At 44.5% G+C, this 24,395-nt stretch overlaps 2 long non-coding RNA genes across 2 annotated transcripts; both read left to right on the forward strand.

Moving 5' to 3' along the window:
- Window positions 1-428: 428 nt before the first annotated feature.
- LOC144136655 (uncharacterized) lies at window positions 429-8,709 on the forward strand. The gene is made up of 5 exons (XR_013315652.1): window positions 429-655; window positions 2,161-2,258; window positions 4,588-4,664; window positions 6,003-6,075; window positions 8,398-8,709. It is a non-coding gene; the product is annotated as an uncharacterized LOC144136655 (long non-coding RNA).
- A 5,689-nt stretch (window positions 8,710-14,398) lies between these two features.
- Window positions 14,399-21,750, forward strand: LOC144136659 (uncharacterized). The gene is made up of 5 exons (XR_013315653.1): window positions 14,399-14,537; window positions 16,342-16,439; window positions 17,814-17,890; window positions 20,558-20,630; window positions 21,444-21,750. It is a non-coding gene; the product is annotated as an uncharacterized LOC144136659 (long non-coding RNA).
- Window positions 21,751-24,395: the final 2,645 nt, after the last annotated feature.

A 24,395-nucleotide genomic window follows, 5' to 3' on the forward strand; every position in this document is an offset into this window, starting at 1 on the left:
CGTTTTGGCTGGCGCTCTTCCGAGTCCCAACTGCGCGGCTAGGTCTGCTTTTCATAGAGGGGAGGGGGGTTAGATTAAAGGCGCAGGATCACTCACGGTGGGCGTCTATGACTGAGCTCCTGCGACTATACAACGCGCCACAATTAAGCGTTTTCGTGCTTTCTCATTTCGCCTTTATCGAAACGCGGCCGCCTGGACCTCGATCGTGCCCAGCAGCCGAACGCAGTGACCGCCGCTGGCTGGACTTTGAAAATTATTTTCCTGCGAGTCAGGTTCTCTGGAGCTAATTATACTTTGTATTCGTTGCTCTAGTTACGTGTTCTGTTCGGATTCGACGAATCGCCGCGGACACGCCCTATGTACGCCCTCCGAGGAAGCAGCGGTAGCACCGACACGCCGTGCTTGTTGGCTTGGCCCGCGACCGCAGGCTGGCTGATCAGAGGAGGAAAGGGAGAGGAGGTTAACTTGGCGGCACGCCCGCCCGCCCGCGCTGCCGGCACCAGTCCGCTAGCAGCAGCAGCAGCATTCTTTAACCTTCCTGCATCGGCGGCGGACGTTGGGAAGCTTGCTTTCACCTCATAGGTTCTGCAAGAAGCCTCCTATCTAAATCCAGAATGGCAGGACAGGCGCCAGTGAAAGTGCATGTTGAGTACTGGTAAGTGCGTGCGCCTTTGTTTTTGTCAGCGCGGCACACAAGAGTGTCGACACTTGTTTCAGGCCGTCCTAGCTATGCTTCTAGCCGAGCGAAATGGTCAGGAAGAGAGTTTCGAATGATCAAGCTTGTACTACGCATGCATTTCTATCAGTGCAAGAATCGCGTGCACGATCACGCGTTTTCTGAATGGGCGTGTTTATACGGACCTTCCGTGCAGCCGTTCGGTCGCGCAAGGTGATCGATTATTAATTTTCGGCGAATATTAGTTGATATAGTCGCTTAGCTTCCAGATGACTCAGCCAACGACCGTGCGCATTTCGGCATACGGTTAGTCGAAAGTCGAATTCCATCACATGGCCATAAAAGTCGACCGGAAAGAAACAGAAGCAAGCGCGCGCAGGTGGGAAAACGATACGCGCGTGCCGGTCGGAGCGCGGCTTTCTGCCAAGGTTTGCAAGTGCGCAGCTGCTGAGTTGTTGAAAAGAGCGATGCATCTGGCGAGAAGTAGACACTAACTATATGATTCCGCTGCCGAAGCGCGTGTTAATACCGTCACCTTGTGGAATTTAATTGTTATAGGTACGAATAGAACAACCATTCGGAGCGGCCTAATTTTTTTTCTCGCAGTACCCATAGGGTAGCCAACTTATCCGACTAATAACGCATCTCCAGGCGTACCTAGCGGCAACACAATGGCTGATTTCCCCTAAAGTGTACATGCCTGTTCCGCAGCATGTCGTTGTGCCACTTATGATGAGCACTGAACGCAAATGATTACATAACGTACACTATTCTTCATCACAAGTTGCATCAGCTACATCTAACTACAAGTTTTAAGGCTGTTCTGTTGAAACATGGACTGCAAGGTTTTGGATGGACTGCACATTCAGTGCACAGAGATTCCGTGAATAAAGCTATTCACGTAAAGAAAAAGTGCACCTCAGATAGCACTAAGCAATTATGAATGTTGCTAACAAGTGAAAAATGCTATGAAAGACAATAACATATATGTATAGCATAATGCCCAGAAAACTATATATTACATCGTTCGCAATTTCCCAAGACCACTTTGACTAGGTTAGTTGAGTAAAAGTAGGCTGAGGCAATTGTGCAGTGCATACAGTCTTTCCAGGCTCTTTGCTCAGCATATTTGTTATTGTTGCCCTTTATAGCATTGTTCTTTTGTTAGCAACATTCTGGATTGCTCAGTTCTGTGCACAAAGTGTTGTCTTCCATCCTTTCATGACACTGTTCTATTTCCTGTGTCAAGCATTTACAAGTTTCCCGAAAGTTGTTGGTCACTTAATACACTTGATAAACAGGCCACCTTATAGGGTGCAAAAGTTCTTTCAAGTTTGATAATTAATGTTTAGGACATTCTTATGTTGTCTTCTTGCTCACTGGTTCTCCCTTGTATTGTAGCCATGTGTGACATAGTTGCACATAACTGTCAGTGCTTTATATGGGAATCAACAAAACTGGTTGTCCACTTTTTTGCTTCCTAGTGGTGGATGAGGTTACGCCCCCCGTTTTGAGGACCTGAAACGGCGGATCCTCGCAAAAGTACCCCATGCCACTGTGACAGGTGCCACAGGGCGTACAAGTGAGTGCACGTTTGTTGTCAGTGCATGTTTGCAAACTTGCGGCTTTTTAATTGGCTGTCCTAACTCCTCTGTTAATTATAAAAAGTTCAGTTGTATCTACAGCTACAGCTACAAATACTATGTGCTGCATAGCTGGCCCCTTTTCAGTACTTGGGCATTGGGTGCAAGAAGTTGTATGTATATTCCAGATTCTTACAATTCAATTCTGCCACGGGCACATGCAACCATGTTTTTCCATCTGTGTCGCCATTTTGTCATTACAGTACATTGGTCATGACAAAAGTACACCATGGAGGAAGGAAGGGAGTGGCAGAAATGGAGGAGTAACTTAGCTTCGTTTTGAGCCCAATCAGTGAAGTTAAGGGGACATGCCTTACAACAAATATGTTTTGTTAATATTTGTGCCAGGCGACTGAAAAATTCACAGTTGATAAATTTCTGTCCTATCTTTTCAATTAGAACATCTGTTGTCAATTTTGGCCGCTCTTGCTTGGTTCAATTTTTGAAAGTCATTCATTTGAAATATAGGGATATTTTTGTGCACCCATTTGGCGTCACTATAGACATACGACAGCACTGAAAAATATCTCGTTTTACTTGCTGTGATTCCTTTTATGCAGTGAGGGAAAGTGCGCCATGTTCAGAATTTTTTAATTAAAAAAATTATTCTGTTTAAAATCTCTTTGATGGGGCTGCAATGGTTGTAAAAAAATTGGGAATTCCTTTTGCTATCAGAAATTGAAATAAAATAGTATAACTGTATTCTGCATATAATAAAGTAAATTTGTACCAAATTTCATTGTAATGCGACAAGCACAAGTGGAGGAATGTCATACACAAGCACTGATGTTGCATATGAAAATATGAAAATGATAACAAAGAAAATGCGTACCAAGTGATTTAAAAAGACAGTGGTCATGAGGCTTCTGGGGGCATGAAAAACACTAACACTAGTGTCCAATTTCTGTTTTGAGGTATGAAACTGGCTGTGGACGCTTCCAAAACAAGACGGTTTTCTCTACTTGCCTGCAGTGTCGCAGTGACAGGAGGCACGGCTTTTCAAATTTGTTGCCGTCATGAAAGTAGCTCAATGCTGCTCATTTTAGGTCACTTGGTGTGTTTACATCACAGTTTATAGCAATTTCTTGCCTATAGTCGACTGTGGACATGAAACAGGAAGGCTTACATATAAGAAAACAAGCAAAAAGATACCATTTTTCACCCGCGTGTCCCCCTTTAAGAACATTGCTGCCATGATGCATGATTCGCAGTTCATGTAGTGCTCACCGACGGAGTGATGCTTCTCAGCAATTAATTTAGAGGCCACAGCAGTTAAAAATGAAGTATTGCTGAAAAATGAAGTGTTGAATGGGTTGTGAACCAGCGCGTGCAGGTGAACAGAGATCCTGGCATTAAAATTTTGGGTAGATTCATGTGTTTAATGAAGGAAGAGGGCACAAAACTACCGTTGGGAAAAAATTCTTTACCATGGTACCCACGCTGCAGATCAATCTGCATTAACACAAATTTTTTACTTTTGTATATGGGGAGGGGGGGGGGGGGGAAATCTTGGCTTTCAGATCCTGTGAAGTACTATGGAGTGTAACTGAGTACACAAAGCTTGCATTGCCTAAAGCAGGTATTTGTTTTAATACCTCAGAACATAACATTTTGACCTTACTGAAATGATAGGATAGCATATTCTGAAAGCTGAAGCTTAGTGTGCAAATAGCAAATAACGGCCTGATCAAAATGCATAACCTTGTTTTTCTTGCTTTTTTGCATTGTGCAACCATGTGCAGGTAATTGAGGAACATTGTTTCTGCAAACCATTGAAAATTACTTTTAATAATCAGTAGGTGATCATGCTGCAGAGATCATTGCTTGTAGAGCATGGTGAGAGAGAGAGAGAGAGGATAAAGAGGAAGGAAGGCAGGGATGTTAACCAGAAGGGTGTTTCTTTTGGCTACCCTCCACTGGGTAGGAGGTGTGAGGGGATTGAGAAGAGAAGGGGTGAAAAGCACAGTCAATGTCACTCAAGCCAGTCGCTCTCAGAAATGGCGTAGTAGGCCTTGAGGGCAGTTGACTGCTGTAGCCACAGTCCGAGGACCTTATCCTCTGTTAATGAACAGCATGGTGAAAAGTTGCAGTAAAAGTGGCTTGAATGCTTCGTGACAATGCACTCTGAGCAGGTGCAGTGAAGATGATCCGAAAGCACAACAAGCACTGATGCAATCTGAACCGCAGTTTTGTCCTGCACAGATAAGCTGAGTGCAGATGTCATTGTCCGCAAAATGAGTTTTACTGTGTGCATTGTCACCATTGCAGGGTCCTTTGAAGTTCAGATCAATGGTGTCGCGGTTTACTCCAAGCTCAAAAATGACCGCTTCCCAGACTTCGAGGAGGTGAGTCTTCATATTTACATTTCACATTCACAAAGCAGCGTGCAAAGAAATGCTCGCGTGCACCTTCATACTTGCAAGTGCCTACCATTTTGTGAAAAACTGATTTGTTTGTTTGGAAACCGAAATATAATCTCTGTGTTGATAAGCAGCTTTAAATGCCAGTCACAATATTGTGTGGTTTGTTTTAAATACTGATATGTGAAGGCTATATATGGATTATAATATATTTTACTCTGAATCTCAAACTTTGTAGTGGCTGTTTGCTGCAGTAGACCAGTAGTCAAAGCAAACAAATTGCAGTTTCAGTTTTTATTCTAAAGGTCTCTAATATTTGGGCAAACTTTCATTTAAAGCAATAAAGTTAAGCAACGTTTTTGCCATTGCACATTTAACATGGTCTAATCTTCAAGGACCGAGAGCACAGGCTTCATAGTGTCTCTTTATTGCCTGTATACACGGACACACTTTATTGTTAGAGATAAATTTAAATTGCCTGTATACACGGACACACTTTATTGTTAGAGATAAATTTAAATCTCTGTAAAGTAAGTTTCAAGGTAATCACCATTCTTGCTTGAACTGAAACTTGCATATATTCTTGGGACAGTGCTTGTTGTAGAGGCTACAACAGTGTTTATTGTAGAAGCTACAACAGTGTTTATTGTAGAAGCTACAGAATCCACATTCTGCTTGAAGAGGGGTTCACTTTCAAATGTGGCTGACAGGAAATAGGGATTTTTGTTGTGACCTTAAAGCATGCAACCTTATTTTGTTTCAAATGGTAGCAACCACTAAAGTGAAAACTGGGATAATTTTTGAGAATACATGATTGATTTCACTGTAAAGACACATACCTGAAGGAGGCGATGGAAACTTTCATGCCTGTGCTCAGTATTCCGTGTCCTTATTATGTCGTGTTATTGCCAAAATCAGTGATGCTCATTGAAATCACCATCACCACACTGTTTTTTATAGATGCTAAGAAATTAGGACATATTTTTTTGTTGTGTCTTGGAGGAATGTAAAGAGCAGAATCAGTGTCATCATAGCATTTTTTTTGCCCTTGCAAGTTGCATAATACTTTGCATGCCTATCAGCTGCACCATGCAAAACATTTAGCACTCAGAAATAGAAAGCCAGCGGTGGAAATTCTGCTACATTTACTGGACACACGTAAGTCTACTCTTGCTTTAGTTCCATTGTGGGTGCATCATTCGCATGGAGAAAAAAGAAAAGTTTCATCACCACACCTTCAAGTTAATGCTTCTGCAGAGAGTCTAAACATGTCTAAAAACTCAATGACAGTTTTTCTGCCATTTGTTTATTTTGTGTGACCAGGTCGTCATTCGAGTTCTGGAGGCCAGCGAAGGGAAGCCTGTGCAGCCTGTCACCGGCACACAGTAGTAGCCAGGTCAGAACGCCCTGCTTTCATTATACCTTGTGCATGTGAATAGCCAGCCAGCGGCAAGTTGCTTCGGTTGCTGCTGGCTTTTACCCATTACAAATCTCCAAATGCAGATTTGACTAGTGCTGCAGCGCAACCCATGACTTATCCATCTATCTCTTTGTTTCATTGGTTCCACTATAAGAACTGTGATGAGACAAAAATGTCCCCCTCATGAGTGGTGCACTATGAGAAATGTCATTTATATGTCAGTCATGAAGCAGAGCATATGTTATCTTTGAAACCCAATGCCAGGTTGCCTTAATGCTAGGGGGCTAGATATGCTGCTGGCACACAATGCTGATTGTGCTTCCTGCTTCTAGATATACTTGCAGATAATGCCTATCAGCACTCTGTTTTAAGTAAGCAGATAGTTGTACTTTTTTCGTTATGTCTGTAAACGCTTTGTCTAATAGTGGCTTTGCTGGCTTTTAGCCTTTGGTTTTCTAATACTGCAGGCAGCAGTTGTGCAAATCCGTGCAGTTACTGGCCTTCCCCATGTGCAACCAGTGACAAAACAAGGCAGGGCATGCAACAGGCGGCAAAGTCCAGCAAAACTGCATTACTGCACCATCTGAGGTTGCTGTTCTTGTGTTGAGACCTCGGTGTATGCACGTACTGCCCTTCGTGCTCACAGCCGTACCTCTTTCCACGGTTCCGATGTGAAAGCTGGTGAAATGCAGTGCTAGACTCGAGACATTGCTGTTTTTTACGCATGCATTACAGTGGTGCATAACGGGCCTGAAGCGTGTGCGGTTTGCTCTGCAGTGATTAGGCAGATAACCTTCCTCACCTGTTGCGACGAAGAGCTGGCTCAGTGTGCATTATAGCCTCCCTTCATTGCTGTTTTCGTGGGTTTAAGGGGAACATCTTATCTGCAAATGAGAACAAGCATGCCGAAAAGATGCATTGAGTCAAACATCTTTAGTGCGAAAGCACTACACCACAAGGTCTAACCAGCTCACAGAGTTTTTGTGAAGCTTGGCCTTGAGGGTGACCTTGGCTCATGGAGAAATAAAATAAATATAAATAAACATCGCTACGACTGGGCTTCGAACCGGCAGCGATGCAAACAGATCAGATTTGCTAGCCATATCAGGAAAGCACTATGCTATTGCTGCAGCCGGTCACGCCGTGTGTTAAACTGCAAGACACCCTCGCGCTGTGCATCGCACATCATCATCTTCATCAACTTCCATCTGCGGCGTGAACAGATCAGATCAGCTTACCATGATTGGAGCTTAACCTGGGTCTAATATCGTCACCAGACGTGCTGATGACCCAGCAAAGCAAAACCATTCGCCAGCCAGGATAAACACATTCTTTTGCACATCTACTTGGTTTAAGTATGTTAAAACCCTACCACTTCTTTCTTTTTGCGAATAGTCCCATACATTGTTTTATGTGTCACTTGTAGTCACGACTCCTCCAAGCAGTCCAGCCACATCTGACAAAAGTGAAATTGTAATGCGCCCTGCCTGATAAACAAAAATATGACAGTGTGTGAGCCTTGATAAATGCAAGAACGTTGAAAAAAGAAAACTTGCAGGAGGGTTACCAGTTAATGTAAGTGTGCAGCATTAGCTAGCATCACGTTATAGCTGGCATGGAGGAAGGGTGGAATGTCAGAAAACAGGGTTCAGTCTTGGTGGGGGATGTGGGGGGAGAGGGCGGGCGTTGGGTAGTTGGGTAGTGTGTTCGATGTCCTTGAATAATTCACAGCTGTCGCGATCAGTAACTCTCGACATACAAAGACTGCTTCTACTGGGAAATGTGGGGTTCCTGGCTGGATGGGCTGAGTTTATCTGCAGACTACCTGCACCATAAAACTCGAGTAAGATAAGCTGACAGGTGATGCTGTGAAACATAGGAAAGTGTCACGACAAAGCTAACATTGCACGCTTCATTTCCCTTTGTGCGCTGCCGAATTACGCGCGCTACATGGCGGTTAAAAAGATGCGACCCCTCGTGCCTAGTGCAACTTGTCACCAGCTTGTAATACTCAAGTTTAGGAAAAAGGCGTGGTTGTGAGTACGAAAAGGAGGTACATACGTACAACAAGATCTCAACACCAGAAGTGCATCATCTGATGGCCTGGCAGTGCAGTCCTGCCGGATTTTGCCTCCTGTCGCATGCCTCTGGCTATTTTGTCTCTGGTTATACATATACCGCCACAGCAACTGCCAACAAATGTGATCAGTTCGATGTATATTTACATCAAGATTCGTAGTCGTGCATTTATTCCTAGTAAAATAACCACACTGTACTTCTTTCTTCCCGGTCTCCTAGGTTTTAAAGCGAGCTCTTGGCACCAGCAACGACTGCTAAGTGAAGCCTTGTAAAAAGGTTTTGCTCTAGCAGTATGGGCTGTCTGTCATGAAGCTGCGCTCCCTGCTGGGCATTTGCTCTGCTAGTCGACTGCATGGCTGGTGTTTCTAGACGGGAGCCAAAGGCTGTGGAAGGCGCACCAATGATGGCTCGGCCCCAAATTCCGACAAAGGGCCTTGCTTAAAGACCCTGCGTGTCCCAACCTGTGACTGTCTGCTCTTTTGATGCCATTTTCGTGTGGTCCTGGAAGAAGTAAATGGATTTTTTATTGCATCATGGGTCATGGTTCTTTACTAGGTGAAGGCTATTTGGTGAAGCATATTTAGAGGCACACAATGTGCGAGAAACAACGGTTGAAAAAGCACTTGCTCTGTTTCGTTTTTGTTCACTTCTCTCGCGTTGTGCACCTCAGTGAAGATTTTCTTTACAAGTGACTCATATTAGTCTGAAATCGCCTGCTGTGAGGGCTCAGTTGCTGTGGAATTCGGCTGCTCAACTCTGTCACAGGATCTAATCCCAGCCACAGCAAGTGTTTCGATGAAGGCAAAATGTAAAAATGCCAAATTACTGCGCAAGGCTGGTGCCGTTTAAAGAGGTTGGTTCAAATAAATCCAGTGCTTTCCACTATTGGTTCTTTCATACGACTTTCTCTAATGCAACATTGGGATATTAAGCCACCTACTGTGAAATAAGGCTGGAGAGTCTGCCATGTATTGCAGACATGTTGACAAGTATTGGACGTGTTGTAAGAGACTGTACATGGGCTGAAAGCATATGCGCTGCAGAAATTACTTGCAGACTGCCACCTTGCGAGCAAAAGCCTCGTGAAAAAAAGTTCTTAGGTTCTTAGGCGATCCTCGATGGATCGTTTGTATGTGTTGGAATTATCTGTTGTAGCTCTGCCTTAGGGGTATGACGCAATAGCGTTAATGCCCATATATGCAGAATTGGTCATTCACTACTTGACGTCCATAGATCGCTGGTAGTTCACATGCCAAGGCAAGGGGCATAGAGAGAAAGCTGGCAGCACTGCACTTCATCCACCACAGATAGGTGCAGGAATGCCGGGAAGACGAGGATTCTTACTTGCCTTGGTTAAGGCTGTGCGTAAATCGTAGATGCAGCTGTTAAAATAAGACTCGAAGAAGTGCTGCGAAAGTTTTTGCACCAGCCTAACGACAAACTTTCATTTGCGTTAAATCTATTAAAGAAATAGCTTAATCTGGGCGCAAAGGAGAGCATCACGGCTCAACTAGCCATATTGAGGTACAATCTATGCTTTCGGCCTAACACTAGCCAAGCCAAGCACAAAATCTTGTCTTCCCGGCATTCCCGCGGTGGATGAAAAGAAACTCGCATAGACAGTGGCGCTAGCTTTCCCTCTGGGTAATATTTAGAAACTATTATGTTTTGGGGGACAGAAGTGCGCGATTCTATTAGAACGGACGGTCGTCTGATAATGTCCCTGGAACATTGCTCCAATCTTGGGTTGATACGCGAAGAAAAGCTCCAGCCGCCCGCAACTGGCAAAATCCGAAAAGAAAAAATTGCCGGCGCTTTATCAAAGTGGCGGCATATACGCCGCTAAGCACCCCAACTTGCCGACTCGTCGTACTTCCAGACGAGCACCTCTTGGCGCGCGAAAATAGATGCGCCACTCTGGTGACGCATGCGCAGTGAGCGGCTGCGCGTCCTGTGGCCGAATTACGACAGTCGCAAAACAGTCTCAGAGCCCGCTCCTATTGGTCGGCACCTGACCACATGGTCAGGGTGTGGCCGGGTCGACTAATAAGAGCAGATAAATGGAGGGAGGGGACATTTAGGCTCCGCCTGACAAAATAGCGTAATGGGTCAATTCCCATATTGCAGAATAATTGGTCGTTCTCTACTTTACATTCATATATCCATGGGAGTCGTCATAACCCTCCTGGCGCAGTGGTGCAGTGGTTAAGCGATGCGTTACTGCCCTGTGACGGCAGGTGCTGCCATCGGTGGGCCTTCTGAGACCCAGATTGCTCCTCCCGAGCAACCACTCGACCAATCATTAAACTGCCACGTGCAGTGGTGGACAGTTCGCTCACAATCCGGTGGGCAGGTTGCGATGACGTCGCAAGGTAACGTGACCTTGGTGGTCCGCCTGCCTTCTAGGTTGCTTCTCAGGATTTTTCGTGAATTTTTCGCTTACGGTCAACGGTTCCGGCGTCGCTGACACCCGATTTTCTACGATACGAGCTCCTTAACGCTATCGCGTTAATAGAGAGTTATAGCATAGTGCGAACCGCTACCGTGATCCGCTTCTGCGAGGCGCCACTGCGCATGCGCAGATCGTCCTGGGGACGACAGATGGCGCCACGTGCCCGTCAGCTGCGTGCGCGCCAGCCGCGTCGGGACCAATCAGCGTGTACCTAGCGGTATCGGATCACGCTATGCTATAACTCTCTAAATAAAAACCTTTATAGCATACCGTGTTACCGTTGCAGCTACCGCAGCACCGAAGCACGCCAAACGCCGGTGAGCGCGCTCTGATTGGTCCCGATGCTGCAGACGCGCTCAGCTGCCGGGTACCTGTTGCCGTCAAGGTGATTTGCGCATGCGCATTGGCTGCGCGCTGACTCCCAGTATTCTGGTAGCGGTAACACGGTAGACTGTCTTATGTCCGTGATAGCGATGCCTTTGCCGTGGCTGCTCTTACCCTCTGCAGGAACAATTTTTCTCGGGACGAGGTAATATAAAGGAATACCGAGAGACACGATGAAAAGGAGAGCACCATAAACAATGTGACAGGTACATACCGCTCTTGAGCATGTGCTGAGGGCTTAACAGAGCTGCACGTGGCGTAGTCAGAAAAGTTCTTCGGGAAGTGCTCAAGCCAAATGACGACCGGGGGATGGGGGAATATCGCAGAAAAAAAGTTTTACCAAAAATGAAAAAGAAAAGGTAGGGAAACGTAGTAAGAAGATTCTCTGGTTTCCGCGGTAAAGCACACAGGAACTCCTCCGAGTTCCTACCTACTCTAACGATCTCGCGCTTTTTACAAACCATGGGACGTCAAGCGGCATATCAAGGGCGGGACGAAAATCTGGATTAGTTGGCCAGCGCGCTTTCCAGTCCGGTCTCTGCGGGACAGCATGGAGCTATCTGACGTCGTCATCGGCGTCGTTGTCTGTGAGCGAAAAATCCCCAGAGAAGCAATCTAGGAGGCCAGAATTTCCCGGCTGCCACTAAATTTTATTATCAGTACCTCAAATGCCCCGGGAAATTGGGTATTAGATGAGGGATGGGCTGATTGATCATTTGAACAATGATCCGATGGTGGCCTTGAATTGAGATGGATTGGAGTGGCGCACAGAATCGAATGGCAGATTATTCCAGTCCCGAGCAGTTTTGACGAGCGAAGATGAGTTGTAGTCTGTGCTGAAGGAAGGCAGACGACTTTGTGGTGGCTGATATGTCTTGATAAGCGATGAGCTGGTAAGATGGCTGAAACATCAAGTGATGAATGATAAAATTTGTGAAAAAAGGCAGAGCCTAAAGATGCAACGTTTCAATTCGAGATTAGTAAGGTGTGCCTGAGATTTAAGAGCAGTAGGCTTGAGTGATAAGAGTAATCTGGAAGAATAAATCTGGCTGCGCGATTTTGAACTGATTCCAGAATTTTGCAAAGGTTAGATTTGTGAGGGTGCCAGACTGAGCACGCGTATTCTAGCCTAGGCCGAACAAATGTAAGATAAGTTACATTTTTAACAGAGGCAGGGACGAGGCGCAAGCGTCTACGCATGTAGCCAAGGGTGCGATCGGCATCTTTACATGTTCGTTACATGTGCCAAGCGAGTAGAAAAGGTGACGCCAAGGTATATGATATAACAGAAAAAATTTCGGAGACACAGATGACATACCTGGAGGGCTGATAGTGCTGGCTCTTTGCATGGTTTGCAAACACGCTTTCGCGCGTGAACAGCGCATTCCACCCAAGGACGGCGCCAGATCTTCATAGCGGGTTCGGGAGACGTGATGCCGCTGTGGCATTGCTGCTCACAAATATAGAAAAATAAAAAATGCATAAAATGCAGCGGCTACAGCTTCACACACATGCTGATCGGCGAGGGAGCCTAATGAGGGCTGAAGGAAGCGCTCGGCATTTTTTTATAAAGTTCCCCAAATTTTTGGAGTGGGTGACGCCAGCCCTCGGCTCCCCTTGGCGTCGTCACTGATTCCACCGCGTAGCGACTCAACTGCACTTAAGAAAAGTGCAGTTAACTTTCGCTGACAAAAACTAATCCACAGCAGTACGCAGCAAACACCTGCATTTTATAACACCAGACTACGCCGGTGCCTCAATACATCATTTAACTGTTACGTGGGCTAGGAGAGATCATCGAGGGTTCAAGACTGGTTCGGTGTCATCTGCTGCGCGGGTGTACGCGTTCGGGAGTGCCCCCACTGTGATGGTTTCGCGTGTAGCTCGTAGGCGCCTCTATCTAAAAAAGAAAAAAAAAACGTTTTTTTTTTCAGCGTCGTTCGGTGCTGCGTGCAGCTTCGCATTTCTGGACACCATTTTTGTGTTGTGGAAGTCTTTCCGGGAACCTTTGCGTATTGCTGATTCACTTGATAAACCACTCCTTAGCCTTTTCTTTCGGGTGCCAATTTTCAAAGCTGAAAATGACCCTGCTTTCTCTGCGTTCTAATCCATTTCACACATGCATAAAGTAGCCACGTGCAGCTTAAGGGCAAACGAGTACGGTGTCCATTAAAAATGAGGGGGGAGAGGGGGGGGGGGGCAGCCGGACCATAGCATAGCCATATAGTGTGATGTGTGACTCTAAACCATAGCGAATGAGCGAAATCCTGCCGGGTGCTCGACGCCACAAATAAAACTGGTGGCCTAGCTATTCCACTTGATGTCCGGGATCAAGGCATGGCTGCTGCTTCTCTTTTTCTTTTTGTGGCTCTGCAGTGGAAAGTGTTTTCATTATAGCGAACTAGAGTTTACTAGTTCACTACAGTTTTCAAAAAGAAGTCGATGGGCCCCGCCATAGTGGACATTAGTGTAATTCAGAGACAGAATTTCGATACTTGAAATTTCCTGTCAAATTGCGACTGTCAGTTTTAACAATACCAGCTACGCCACCTCCTCTTGTCTCTCTATCCACGCAGTAAATTTTGCAGACGAATGGGATCAGATCTTCGATCCATTGTTTCCTCATGAGCATTACTCAGGCCGACATTTTGATGGGGGGAGGGTGGGCTCGAGACCCAAAAAGAGCCCCCCTCCCACCCCTTTCGGATGCGCTCCTGCTTAACATGCATACAAACTAGCAGCATTTATTCTTCGAGCAAAGGTCTTCGCCCTGGCAGCCGTTTCTGCGGCCCGCACAGCTGGCTTCTGCGTTTCTCGTGCTGCTTGGTCACTCTTGAATTGCGCTCCTAGCTCCGACTGCACGCGCTTGTATACATACTTGGCCTCACGAGCTGGGGGAGGACGGATACTCTCTTAATACCCTCGCAGTGGACATTTATGAAGGAGCTCCTAGAGCTTTGACAGAGCACTAAGACGCTTTTGTGTTTTCGCATTTCGCTGCCATCGAAATGCGGCCGCCACGGCCGGGATATTCGATCCCGCGACCACGCCCAAGACCTTGTGCGGCAGCCGAACACAGTGACCGCTTAACCGCCGTTAAGAAAAAAAAAATTTGCCTGCGAGCTCGCTGGCACTAGTTCAGTTTTCGTTGTTTTGTTCTGTTCCGATTCGACGAATCACCGCGAACGTAGTACGTACACCCTCCGGCGCTCCGTCACTGGCCGGCACCGCGCGGCTATCAGAGGGGGAAACGGAGAGGAGGCAAACTTGTCGGCGCCTCGAAGCTGCTGCAGCGGAAGTTCCTGTGGTGGTGGCAAGGCCAGCGGCAGATCCAACGCATTCCCGCTTAGCTGCGTTGTTGTCGGCGGTCATTTGAGGTGAGGGCAGCGCAGCGCCCTTATGATTTAAGAAACGGGCTGGAAAGTTTGCTTTCTCTCATTTACAGGCTTCCACAGGTACCGAGGCACTTATCTTAGTCCAGAATGGCAGGACTGGAGCCAGTGAAAGTGCATGTTGAGCACTGGTAAGTGCACGCGCCATTATTTTTGTCAGCGCGTTCAAGAGTGCCGGCATTTGTTTCGGGCCGTCCTATGCTTCTAGACGAGCGAAGTGGTTGGGAAGAGAGTTCGAATGAACGAGCCGTACTGCCAATGTGATTTCGATGAGTGCAAGAATCGCGTACACAAAGTTCGTCGGAAACAGTTTGGGGAAATTGACATGCGTGGGGACCTTCAGTAGAGCCGTACGTCAGGATGGCGCTCGCGCCGAGTGCGCACTTCTCGGTGCTTTTAGTTGAATTCCATCACGTGCCCATAAAAGTCAACCGGAAGCGGACGCCGGGAAGCGATACGCGCGTGCTGGTCGGCGCTTTGTTTTTTGCCAAGGTGTCGCGTAAAAACACTAATATCGCATTTGCATCTGCGCGCGCGCGCGCAAAAGCGGTCAGCTCGAGCCTACAGGGCTGGGCAACCTTGGCTAGGTTGCACGACTTGGCAAGTTTGTTGTCGGAAAAAGTTGGGAAAACCAGTCGGCGCGACCTAATTTTAGGGCGCAGATTATAACCGCCCGTTCGTGGATTGAGCCGCGTCGCCGCCGTCGGTGTAACCGTGCCAAACCATAAATAAATGAAAATAAACATTGCCGCAACTGGGATACGAACCCGCGGCGCCGCGAACAGATCAGATTCGCTGGCCTCTGCACGACAGCACTAGGCTATCGCCGCAGCCGATCACGCCTTGTGTTAAAGTGAAACATTCTCGTGCTGTGCTTTGCACATTGTCGTCTTCTTTTGCTAATACTGTTATGAAACTAATATACACGTTCTTACGCACTATGCATTGCCCATAGTCATCTTCAACAACTAATTCTAGTATCGAACTAATATTGTCGCCAGATGTGCCGGCGACAAAGCAAAGCAAAACAGTGAACTTACAGAGCACGAGACACCAACAGAGCTGTGCACAAATTTCACATTAGGGAGAATCGTTATTGTCAATTTTTTTTTCTCCTAGTATCCCTCTGTAAGCCAACACATCAGTGGCATTTTAACAATATAGTGCTACCACAGTTGCCGGTAACCCTTGAGTGAACGTGCATATGCTAATAATTGGTATGAGCACTCAGTGCAAGGGATTATGTCTACTTACATTTTTATTTGTCACAGATTGCATGAACTAGAACTGTAATAGTTCGGTGGGCATTCTACTGAGGCAAGCTTGCTGAGCAGCATGTGTTGCAAGGATTTGGATCGACTGTGTGCTCATCCAGTGCAGAAATATTCATGTTGAAAAAGTGCGTCTCAGATAGCTCAGACAGCACTTGTTGCTAAAAAAAATGAGAAATGCTATGAAAGACTATTGCATGTATTTCACTATACTTTCACTCTGCTAACAACTAAGTGAAACTGGTATCATAGGGAATTTGCAGCTCATGTATCTTTCCGGCATCTTTCCTAAGCATATATATTGCTATCTTTCGTAGCATTTTTTTGTCAGCAACATTCTGAATTACTCGGTGCTCTATAATATGAAGTTCTTCCTCCCTTTCTTTAACTCTGTTGTTTCTTAACTCTGGCAGGCACATACAAGCATCCTGAAAATTGTTGGTCACTTAATTGACATGGTAAATGGGTCACCTTTTTTATTTTCTGTGGTTAGCTGAGGCTCAAGGTTCTAAGTTCGGTATTTGTTATTGGGCATTCTTCTCACATTACTTCTTTGCTCATTGGTTCTCTCTGGTATTGTGGCTATTCATGGCATAGTTGTGCATATTTGCCAGTGCCTCATGAAGGGATCAACAAAGCTGGTTATCTGTTTTTTGCTTCCTAGTTCTGGATGAGGTTACGGTCGCCGTTTCGAGGACTTGAAACGGCGGATCCTTGAAAAAGTGCCCGATGCCACTGTGACAAGAGTAAAAGGGCGCAAAAGTGAGTGCATTTTCCTTGTAAACATGTGTTTATGTACTTATAGATTTTTAATTGGCTTGCCTGACAAAAACTCGGTTATTTATCAAAGGTTCGAATGAAACTACTGCTGTGGTGCCCTAAATACCAAAAGCTGGTCCACTTTCAGTGCCTTTGCATGGATAAAGGAAGTTGCATGTATACTCCAAGTTTTTCCAATTCCATTCCACCATGGACAGATGCAGCCATGTTTTGGCCATTTTGTCAGTATAAGGCATCGGTCACGGCCAAAGGTCACCATAAATGAAGGAAGGGAGTGGTGGAAATGGTGTGTCATACTGCCTCTTTTTGAACCCTACTGTCCTTGTTTGTAGCCATTAAGCCAAGCAGGAGGTTTGCCAGCAGTGAAGTTAAAGAACATAGCTGCTGTGATGAATGGTTCTCATCAGAAATCGGGGGAATAATTTTTCTTTCAAAGATGCACATTGATGCCGGAAATGAGAAAAAAAATTTGATTTTATTACTGGTGGCGATATGTGCATAAAAATGGTGGTCGGCATGCTTACTAGATTGCTGTTTTGTAAAATATTATTTACTGTGTTTGCTATATGGCATGAATAACCAACCTATTTGTGACGTGAACTATGCTAACTTCATCTGAGACAACTTGGAAAAAAGCTGTGAATTTGCAGTGTACACATTTGTGTACAAAGATGCCTTAAAGGGTTAAATAATTCAGGTCAATTTCTGCGTACCATGTTTTCCATGCTGTGGATCAGCCTGCATTTGCTAAATTTTTGTTGGGACAAAATATAGTTTACTTTTTCAATATAAATTTCTTGCTTTTGCAAATAATGGGGGATCTTTGCTTTCAGAGTATGTGAAGCACTGTTGAGTGCAACTAAGTACGCAAATCTTACATTGCTTGAAGCGAGCTTTTGTGTCTATACCTCGGAACATATAATTTTATTCAGTTGAAATGGCAGGATAGCATATTCTGAAAGCTTAAGCTTAATGTGCAAATAGCAGATAATTTCCAAATTAAAAGACATAACTTCATGTTGCTTGTTCTTCGTATTGTGCAACCATGTGCAGATGATCCATGGACCTATTTCTGCAAACCATGGAAAATTACCTTTAATAACCAGTTGATTTATATACTGCAGAAATTATTGTACGCTTTGTGCAAGAAATTGGTTGTAGTGTGGTGGGAAGAAGCACTACAAGTGGCTTGAATACTACTTTGCGGCAACATAGACTGAACAAATGCAAAGAATGCGATTAGAATTATTGATGCAGTCTGATGGAAATCTGATGCAATCTGAATGGCAGCATTGCTGGTTGCAGTTGCCACTGTCTGCCAAATGAGGTTCACTGTGTGTATTGTCACCACTGCAGAGTCCTTTGAAGTTGAGATCAATGGCGTCTCTGTGTACTCCAAGCTCAAGATTGACAGCTTCCCTGACTTTGAGGAGGTGAGTTAAGACTACTTCACATTTACAAACCAGCCTGCAGAGTAATGCTGGCATGCACCATCAAGCCTCTGAGTGCCTACCACTTTGCAAAAGCCAGTGTGACTAAAATCCAAAAAAATAAACGATGTTGGCCCTAAGGCACCAACCTTGGCTTTATGTGGCTTTGCTGGCATGCACCATCAAGCCTCTGAGTGCCTACCACTTTGCAAAAGCCGGTGTGACTAAAATAAAAAAAAATAAACGATGTTGGCCCTAAGGCGCCAACCTTGGCTTTATGTGACTTCTGCTGATATCATGAAATCTGAACTGCGACACCTTTACTCTGAATCTGAAGATGTGTAGTGGCTGCTTACTGTAGCAGACCAGTAGTCCGAGCAAACAAATTGGCATTTGCAATTTTTATTCAAAATTTTCTGCTACAACAAAAAAAGTTGAGGGGGGATCTGGCACTTAAAGACTATTTCCATTATTTATGCATGGAATGCTACTAGATTTGACTCAAACATGTAACCTTTCATACACATTTCAGAATTGCATTTTATATTTAGCTTGCTGTTACGTTACAGTTGCTGAGTAATTACATTTGTAAAGTCATCCCTGCGGCACTCAGTTATTAAGAAAAAATGTGCATAAATTTTTCATGTCAGATGTTTACAAAGCCCATTTCTGTGCAATAAAGCTATTGGTTCTTTTTTTAGGTGCCCAGTACTCGTGAAAATAAGTTACTTTAGCATGCATATTTACACGAAGATGTTTCGTACAAAAATGGCATTCTAAAACTAATGCATGTATGCATAGAAAGATCAAGAGCTTTATTGCGCTTGTTAATGTCTTGGGATTCATTTGCGAAAAACCTCATCATTCTACTATCATTTGTTATGGAATGCTGAAGGAATGAGTGATAGCAATCACAGAAAAAGTGAAAGCTGAGAAAATCAACCTTCAAGTTTTATTCCCTTGCTAGCCTCATTTATTGCTTTGTGGCATTGCAGCCAGCGGTAACTATGATCTCACCTTTTCATTGTGGTACTGAGATGGGTGCTCTGTCGTTCGAAACCCGTGGGATCATCCATGCTCTGGGACCACAAGGAGCACGATGCGCTCACAATTTTTGACAACCACAAATTTAAAAAAATTGTTTTTTGAATTTCTTTTTCAAAGTCTGGATAATTTTTCGTTGCGAGACAGATGGAGACCTGAGGATCATTGAAAATAAATTTAGGTATTGAAAATTTTGACCAAATTGGCCATTATATTGGCTGTCTCCGTTCAGGAACATTCTTGCCACTGCACTTTTAACAAGGTCTACTTATCTAACACTGATAGCAGAAACAATGTCGTGGCTTTTCCTTGCATGTGTAGATGCTTGCACTTTGTCATTCAGAGTTAAATTTAAAACTCCCTGTATGAATCGAGTTTTGAGGTAGTCACTATTCTTGCTTGGACTGAAACTTCCATATAGGTATTCGCCCTCATGACTGTGCTGGTTTTCTTTACGTAGCTTAGCTTGTAACTTCATATAAAAACTTTGTGCAGAATAACACAGGACGGGAGGGAGAAACACGCACACACACACACAAGCGCACTGTAACTTCAGGTGCATTCAGCTTTAAACCAGTCATTGCACAGTTCTGTTTATTGTTGCAGAAGCTACAGTATACATGTTCTGATTGGAGAGGGAATGCTACCTTGAAATGTGGCCAACAGAAACTGGTTAAGAGGTGTTTTGCCATGTTTGAAGCATGCAACACTGTTTTGTTTCAAATGGTAGTGACCACCGCAGAGAAAACCAGGCTAGTTCGTGAAAGTGCATGACTGTTTTTCACAGATGCTAAGCAAGTACGACAAATTTTTTTTTGTGGTAGCTTGCAGAAAAAAGCAAGGAACAACCTTAGATTAGTGTCATCACAGAATTTTTTTTTTGCCCTCACTAATTGCATCCTACTTAGCGCACCTATCAACTGCACCATAAGAAGCTTTTTAGCGTTACTCAACCCACGTAAGCGTGCTCTTGTACACACTGTTGCCTTCCTTCGTATGTCTCGTAAAAATTCCCTCTCGGGTTTCACACAGGGGTGGCTTTTGGCGGTAATTTTTGTTTTATACTGTGTTTGGGTCAGGTATTTGCCTGATTTAGTGGGAATGATTGGGAAGTTGGTATTACATGCGGCAATGCCAGACCAGAAAGACTCCTTCACCACAGCTGTACAGACATTTCTTTGTTGGCGGGGGAATAATAAAACCAGATGAATAGAAGATGTGATACAGAGTGCTCCCCAACCCTCCAGGGGCGAGGAATGGCGCTACTGGCAGAGCTGTTGCAAAAATGTCTTTTGTTTTGTTATTGCTGCAGGTGATGTGGAAATCTGGTAAATTCTCATAGAATTTCTTATGTACCCAGGAAGAATGTAGTATAAAACAAATATTAACCCCAAATGTCACCTCTGCATAAAATCTGAGCATGCACTTTAGGAATGCAACAGAGTGCTGTGAGCGGGCACTTTGAGCACTTCAACAGTCTGTAGTTCTATTGTGGGTGCATTGCTTATTTGGTGAAAGAAAAAAGTTTTATCCACATCTTAACGCTAACACTTCTGCAGACAGTCGAAACATGTCTGAAAACTTTAGCATCTCATTTTCTGCCGTTTGTTTATTTTGTATGACCAGGTCGTCGCTCGAGTTCTGGAAGCCAGCGAAGGGAAGCCTGTGAAGCCTGTCACCGGCACACAGTAATAGCCAGGTCTGGACACTCTGCTTTCATCATACCTTGTGCATGTGAATAACCGGTGGCAAGTAGCTTCAGCTGCTTTTGGTTTTTACCCATTACAGATCTCCAAATGTAAATTTGAAGTGTACTGCAGTGCAACCTGCGATTTGTCTGTTTGTTTCATTGGTTACATTGGAAGAACTGGAATGAGACAACTCATGAGCAAAGCACTATGAGAAACATCGTTTATGTATCAGCCATGAAGTAAAGTACATGCATCTTTGAAACCAGATGCCAGGTTGCCTTATTGCTAGGGGGCAAGGTATGCTGCTAGCGCATAATGCTGATTTTGCTTCTTGCCGCTAAATAAACTTGATAACTCCTATCAGCACTCTGTTTTAAGTATGCAGATAGTTATACTTTTTTTTATGTCTGCAATTGCTTTGTCTAGTAATGGCACTGCTGGCTTGTAGCCTTCAGTTTTCTAGAACTGCAGGTGGCAGTTGTGCAAATCCATGTAGTTGCAAGCCTTCACTGTGTACTGTCGGGCACAAAAGTCTCCAGTATGTGCAACTAGCAATCTAGCCACACAGGTGCCACTTCGTCCAACTACCACCTGTAAGCCCAACTTGTACCTCCATAAGTATGGCCTCAAGCCACCTGCCAATAACAGCTATTTGCTCTTGGTGCCACTCTTTTGTTCCTGATGTACATAAATTGCCACAGCACCTCTCAACAAATCTGTCTAATTGAACTTACATTTACATCAAAATTCGTAGTCATGCTTTTATGCCAATCAAAGAATTAAAGTGACCGCATTGTATTTCTCTCTTCCTGGTCTCCTAGGTTTTAAAGCGAGCTCTCGGCAACAGCAATGACTGCCAAGTGAAGCTTTGTCAAAAGTTTTTGCAAAAGCAGTTACACTGTGTCGTGAAGCGGCGCTCCCTGCTGGGCATTTGCTCTGCTAGTCGACTGCATGGCTGGTGTTTTTAGACGGGAGCCAAAGGCTGTGGAAGGCGCACCAATGATGGCTCGGCCCCAAATTTCAAAAGGGCCCTGCTTGAAGATCCAGCGTGTCCCGACCTGCGACTGTCTGCTCTTTTGATGCCATTCTCGTGTGGTCCTGGCAGAAGTAAATGGATTTTTTATTGCATTGTGTGTCATTGTTCTTTAATAGGGTAGCAGCTTGGGCTCTTTGGTGAAGCATATTTAGAGGTCCATAGTGTGTGAGAAATGACTTATCAAAAAGCGCTTGCCGAGTGTTAAAATTTCCTTCGTTTTTGTCGCATTGTGCATTGCAATATTTTTTGTTTGTGAGTGACTCATAAGTCTGAAATCGCCTGCCATGAGGGCTAAGTGGCTTTGGCATTCGGCTGCTGAACCCACAGTCATAGGACCCAATCCCGGCTACAGAAACTGTTTTCATGAAGGAAAAATGACCAACTGTTGCGCAATGCTGGGTGCAGTTAATGCTGTTCAGGTGGTCCAAATGAATCCAGAGCTTTCCACTGCGTTTTTTCTCATACGACTCCACCTACAGTGAAATAAGGCTGAAGAGGCAGACGTATTGCAAACACGTTGACAGGTATTGGACATGTAAAAGGCTCTTTTTGGGCTCAAGAGATAAGGTGCTCTGCAGAAATGACTAGCAGACTGCCGCTTCAAGAGTGAAAGCCTCATGTAATAACTAATTTTATGGAAGCGAGAGGTGTGGATTCATTCATCACAATACTTCGTTCATTTTGTTCCCATGATTGATGTAGCTTTCCATTGTAGTCACTTCGGTTTAAGTTTCCAGAGCTCTTTTCATGGTCTAGGTGCATCTGTGACTCCCTTCCTTTTCAGGATCTGCATCGTTTCACACATCTTCTATGTGCCATTTCACATCGTTGCCTTTTTTTTTTCATACAGTATGGCACATACCAGACAGAGACAGGTGTTTCTCTTCATAGGTTTTTCTCACCTGACGCTATCATCATTGGTAGGTCACCTTTACCAGTCTACTTTTACTCGAGTGCAGAAAACAATGAAAAAGAGATGACCACCATGGTGGTTTAATTACTTGCTTGTTTGGCTGGTAAGCACAAATTTGCTGGTTTTAACTTGGCTGTGGCAGCCACATTTCATTGCCAGTGAAATGCAAACAAATCTGTATTGAGATTTGGTGGAGGTGTTGAACTCTTTGTGGTCAGAATGGATAGTCTTATAATACGGCATGCCTCACAGCGTTCTTTTGGCATGTAAAGGCCTATCAACTGGAAAAACATTGCTTTTAAGGATGTTTGAATTTTTTTGCATTGATTGCAGATGTAGAAATGAGGTCTGGCTTTTATCTGATCTGCTGTAACAAATTGTAGTACCCCAATTTCACAAGGCAACTTAGTAGTTGCTGTACACTGTGCAAGTTTTTCTCGGCACCAAAGACCTACAAAGAAATCATTTAAATTTTCATTAGGGATGCTTCTTGAAAGAGAACAGTGCCATAATATTACAATGTTTCATTTATTCAGTTGACTGAATGAAAGACAGCATAATAAAAGCGTGATCATGTCTTTAATTACATGGAAACGGTAGCAGGGGCATAGAAATATACACAGCTGGTTTATTGACAAAGTGAACTGCAACAGTGCAGTCGCCACGAAGCATGTGAAGTAACAATAAGATGCGAGAGAGGAACAGCTTGAAAAATCTTAAGCTTTGTGTTTTGAAAAAGCATGAACAGTTGCTTTTCTCATTAATGATGCTCTTGCATCATGTATACGGATTCAGACAGATGTATAGATTTGTCTTCCAGCGTACAACCACTACTGCTGTAATGGGGATATGGGCAAACATTTTTGCACTGGCCACGGAAACGTCCTGTGCATGGTTTGAAATTTGCATGTGGTATGGTACAATCCAATCGCAGAGCTTCAAAAAATGGTGCAAAAGCAGCCACAACTTTTGTTTTCAGCAGCTAAGAATGTTCAAGACATGCTTAGCTTGTATCGCCTAAGCCTGAAAAATTTGACTGGCAGGCAGTTATAGTGTTGAATTCTATGACAAGATCAACTGTTCAGAGACATTTGTTTAGTACCCCATAGACTTCGTGCGAGGTGAAATCTAACACGAATCCAACTCGTGCACAATGGTCAACACAACCCCTAGCAGTATTGTACCGACTGCCATTTCGCAACAACAAGTGACCAATGCGTTTTTATGGCCGAGTTGACGTGTAATAGAAGAAAGCGAAACAGAGAACAATGACAAAATTGAGAGCATTAATTGAAGAGGTCCATGCATGCAGGCGCCCCAGCCTGGCAAGAGAAATGGTGAATTGCCACTGGCCCTTCACATGACATGAAGTTGGACACATTCTGCTTAGCCTGACAAGTTTTTCTGGAGCATGAAATCTGTAACTGCTTGCTAGGAGCATTTGGCAGATTCCTCTGCACAACAAAACATGAGTTGATAAAACCCACTTCAACTGAATGGTTCACTAAATGTGCTGTCAGGATTTTCGAAAATATTTTTTTTAATGTGCTCATCGTTTCCTTGCAAACTCCTTGACACAGACACTTGTTTCATTACTGATTTACTCCTAGTGCTTGAATTCTCTTGTAAAACACACTTCTGCTATGCTGAGCAGACTGGCAATGTCCTGTCTTGAAGGGAGTCTTGCTGCGTCTACCAGTGCAAGACAGCAAAGAAGAAGTGTTTCAACAGTATTCAAGAAGGGATGTGGCAATTGAAACTTTTGATTATTTGTGGGCAGAATTCAGCCATATCTTTAACACACATGTAGCTAGCTGTGCCTCG

The sequence above is a fragment of the Amblyomma americanum genome, chromosome 6 (assembly GCF_052857255.1).
Source record: "Amblyomma americanum isolate KBUSLIRL-KWMA chromosome 6, ASM5285725v1, whole genome shotgun sequence".
Classification (NCBI taxonomy): domain Eukaryota; kingdom Metazoa; phylum Arthropoda; class Arachnida; order Ixodida; family Ixodidae; genus Amblyomma; species Amblyomma americanum.